The 4,657-nt window shown below is 38.5% G+C and overlaps 1 long non-coding RNA gene across 1 annotated transcript; it reads right to left on the bottom strand.

Annotated features, from left to right (window-relative positions):
- Positions 1–1,682: 1,682 nt before the first annotated feature.
- LOC115099522 lies at positions 1,683–3,325 on the bottom strand. The gene is made up of 3 exons (XR_003858817.1): positions 3,273–3,325; positions 2,163–2,296; positions 1,683–1,716 (listed from the first exon to the last, which is right to left on the bottom strand). It is a non-coding gene; the product is annotated as an uncharacterized LOC115099522 (long non-coding RNA).
- Positions 3,326–4,657: the final 1,332 nt, after the last annotated feature.

Genomic DNA, 4,657 nt, shown 5'->3' on the forward strand with positions numbered 1-4,657 from the left:
CAGTCCTCATGGCTCCCAAAACGGAGATCCTCCAAGTTATTAAGCATTGCGTCCTTTTCTTCACGGATTGGGAACGGGAGAAGATCATTAATCAAATGCATGAATTTTACAAAAGAGTTTCCTCCCTGTTCGTTAGAAATTGTTTTGAAAACTTTACCTCGGAGCTCAGCTGACAATTTTAACCTAACGTGGCTTTGAATCAGCGGAGTCTTGGTTAATTATTTCATGGCCACGCTGCTCAGGGTCGCACATCATTGTGTCCACCAGCGCTTTCTAATGCACATCGGAGTGGCTTAATGGGATAAGTAACATTAAACTCTGGTGTGGAAGTTAACGGTAAAGCCTCATTTTTCATTGCATCTCCTCAGGCTGCTCCCAGGAAGAGGCGTCTTTGCTCCTGTCTTTCAGTGGTTTCTCAGGGTCTCTTCCCCAGATGTCTCAGCCATGGTCACGGCGGATCCAAGGGTCAAGCAGCGGGCGGCACAACACAGTGACCTGCAAAGCTGCACCTCCCAGCCTGCAGACTCTGCAGAAAACAACTGCAGAGTTTCGTTTATTCCAAAAAAAAAAACTGGAAATGCTGCCAACTCTTTATCTTCGTGATGCGTCCCACTGTCAATTTGGGTTTATTTTTTTTGTTTTATTTCTTTTATTTTTCATCTTTTTTTGATGCGCACAGCTATTAACGCCTGCTCCTGGCCGGCGTTAATAGATGACAGTTACATGTGTGTCCCAGACGCACATTTTTTTTTTTTTGCATCGGGAGTGAGTGTCTAATAGCCTCATTCACGTGCATTTGCATGTGATGAGCGCTATTAGATTCACTCCGCGTTGGACGCGCGTTGAATAGGCGCTAATCCCCTTATTGCATTGGGGGATTGATTAGCGCCTATTCTACCCGCGTCCGACTGCAGGTTAACAGTGCGCTCGGCTCAGCGCACCCTATTGCATCTGCCCCTCAGGCTGGACCATCCCCAGGGGTGAGATTTACTGCTCCAAGGAGTGAGGTTTTCCAGGCGGTGCATCCGAGGGGTGTGTAAAGCTGGAAGGTTTTAACTGTTGGATTGCTTTGCAAATGAAAGGAGCAACACAGAATGAAATTTCCTGGACTTGGGTGCCCCTGAAAGAAGCTGCAGTATGAGGACCCCCGGTGTGAAGCCCGCCCTCTCCCGGGGGACTGAGGGTGCAGATTCACAGAGCAGGCACTTGCAGCCGAAGGGGAAAGGGCTGGTGGTAGGGGGAGGAATTTCCTCTTTGCACCTCTGGACTTTTGTACATAGGAGCCAGCTCTTTAAAGTGATTGGGGGGTGCTAAACTCAAAACAGCCCGCCTCACGCAAGTTAGGGAGAGAGCACTATCACTGTCTGGCCCCGTGCTATGGAACACCATGCCACTCGAAATAAGGCTGCAGAGAAACTTCAAAATATTCAAATCCAATCTGAAAACCTGGCTATTTAAACAAGCTTTTTATAAAGATAAAGAGAAGGAGAAAAACAGCTGATTGATTAGGATGCACCAAACTAGAAATTGTTATTTGAAACCTACAAATGCACATTAAGGTTAAACTCTTTCCGTCTAATATGCTCCCTACAGACAAACTTAATGTACACATATAGTTTATAACAGAAGAATGAAAAGATGGATCGGTAAAAATGGACTTTTATTGGAACTTGCCCGACTCTGGCCGAGTTTCGCTCTGCCGAGCTGCCTCAGGGGCTGTGGCACATAAATATAAACAATTAAAAATGCACACAAACATAAATATTTGTATAAACATATGACATGATATAAAACATATTCAAAAAAATATATATTAAACGAATACATTAAATAGTAAAAACACTTCAACACGGAGACAGTGCTTGTTTTGTGTGCATAAGATAATGATGTTACATAAAAAGTTACGTGTTTGAAAGTACAGATACTGTGGCTGAAACATCAATTAAAAGTGGAAACAAATCTTACAAAAAACATGGTCTATAGTGATTGTTGCATTGCCCAATGCACTTCACCAAACAGCATATGGCTGATACATGCAAAATTTGTAACAAACAATAAAATATTATTAATTGAAATATATTATTGAGGAGGTCAATGTGTCTAATTATTAAGAAATGAAAAAATGTAAATGATATGTAAAGAAAGCAAACTAAATTTTGTACCTTGTTGAGCCAGAAACTTGGCTCTATATACTTTTGCTGATTTCCTAGGATGAAGGAGTATGAGTGAACACACCGAATCCGGGCTTGTCACTTGTGATTCATCAATCACTTGTGTGAACAGTATTGATGCAATTCTTATGGAACAAAAAATTCTCAATTATCTTAGTTATCAAGAAGGTAAAAAATGGACACATGCATTAGTCAGACTACAAATCTGAATGACTTCATTCTGAAATTGATACTGAAATCTTGTATCATTATTATCAAGCTGCTATATGTCTTTCAACTGATCACAAATTGATAGGGAGTTAACGGTAAAAAAGATGATGTCGAAAAATAAATGAATGGTGAACCTTACTGCATGTGAATGCAAACCATAATTTTTAATTTTTAATTTTTACAGTGTGTTAAATCTTGATCCGGTAGGTACCAGGAACAAATCAAAAATGAAATTAAAAGCAATACAATAATAAACTTCGCTACAAAATGAACAAATGGATAAAAGCAGCTTCGATACAATAGTGCTCCCTAGAAAGCTAAAATACACTTCGATACAATGCCAACAATACTTCTTATCAACAGTATATAGAAAATTTAAATTTAAAACGAGTGATATGCGGGAAGACGTGTGCCAAAGCAATGTAATAATAAAAAAAAGATGCGCTGAACAATAATTAAATTCCTAATATATAAAGTGCATAAGTGGATAAAAGCAGCTTCGATACAAAAGTGCTCCCTAGAAAGCTAAAATACACTTCAATACAATGCCAACAATACTTCTTATCAACAGTATATAGAAAATTTAAATTTAAAACGAGTGATATGCGGGAAGACGTGTGCCAAAGCAATGTAATAATAAAAATGATGCGCTGAACAATAATTAAATTCCTAATATATAAAAGTGCATAAGTCAAATAGCATATTGTGGCTATCCGCAAATATGTATCCATCGGAAGCTGTGTCACAATGAATACCGAACAAAAATGATGGAATCACTAATTGTGGATAATATCCAAGCGCAAGAAACTATGTCATATTAAGTATGCACTTAAGCAGACTAAAATATATAAGAGTGAAATCACTAGCTATTAAAACTAACTAATATTTTACCTTTGTTGAACTTGCACCGGTCACATACTGCTCTGACAAACACTGCAAGAACCAGTTAGTACCTGTATTGGACCTTTATTTTTCCCGCTTCTCACTCGAAATCACGCGAGAATAGACACATGTGTGGACAGATTGGCTCATAGGGAATGAGAGACATGAATAAAACCCTTCATAACGACTCTGGTGTGTAAAAAAAGTGAATTAATCAATACTGATCTAATCTGTGCAGTGATGCAAAAATGGTGACAAGAGGAGAAAATGTAATAAACAAATGTCTGCGGTTGACTCATATTCCTTCATTTGTGCAACTGCTGGAAAACGGATGTACGGTCAAAAGGTAAACACAAATATTTTAAAAACTTTAAAACACTGCATCTTTAAAAAAAGTAAATTAGTGTGAACATGTATAAAATCAAACATTCTTAAAAGATGCATCATTATTTGGAAAATCAAGTAAAAAATATATGAATTAAAATTTAAAGGGAAGATAAGGGGGGGGGGAGAGGGGGAGGGGGGGGGGAAAAGGAAGGGGGAAAGGGAAAGGGGGTGGGGAAGAGGGAAGGGAAATTGGAAGGGAAAAAGGGGAGGGGGGGGGGAAGGAGGGGGGAAAAGGGATAAGAAGGGCAAAGGGAGGGGGAAACAGAAGGGGAAGCACAACAAAAAATGCATGTGGACCTGAATATAATATTCCAAAATTAGAAAACCAAAAAATCAACAAAAACATATAGATAGATTATATATGCCATATATTGATTGCAAGAGAGGATTATGATCCATGTAAAATAAAGGTCTATAGGTATACACTGAGATCTGTTTCACCATTGAGACCCATGGGAGAAAGGGTCTTAAAATCAAAAATAAATTGTTGTTCTAATCTTAGTAACAAATTGTCAAAGTCACCCCCCCTCCAATTCCTTAGCGGCTGTTTGATGACACAGAATCTGAAGTCTGTGAAACTGTGGCCCATCTCTATCGCATGTGCGACCAATGGTTTACCCTCGCATTTTCTATTGATAGCACTCTTATGCTCTATGATTCTACTGCTGAACTGTCTTCTAGTTTTCCCTACGTATATTTTCTCACATGGACACTTTGCTATATAAATCACACCTACGCTTTTGCAATTAGTACGACTGCCGAGCTTGAAAATTCTACCAGTGTTAGGAATGAGTATAGATCGTGTTTTAAGATTAACTTGATTTTCCAAATAATGATGCATCTTTTAAGAATGTTTGATTTTATACATGTTCACACTAATTTACTTTTTTTAAAGATGCAGTGTTTTAAAGTTTTTAAAATATTTGTGTTTACCTTTTGACCGTACATCCGTTTTCCAGCAGTTGCACAAATGAAGGAATATGAGTCAACCGCAGACATTTGTTTAT

The sequence above is a fragment of the Rhinatrema bivittatum genome, chromosome 9 (assembly GCF_901001135.1).
Source record: "Rhinatrema bivittatum chromosome 9, aRhiBiv1.1, whole genome shotgun sequence".
Classification (NCBI taxonomy): Eukaryota; Metazoa; Chordata; class Amphibia; order Gymnophiona; family Rhinatrematidae; genus Rhinatrema; species Rhinatrema bivittatum.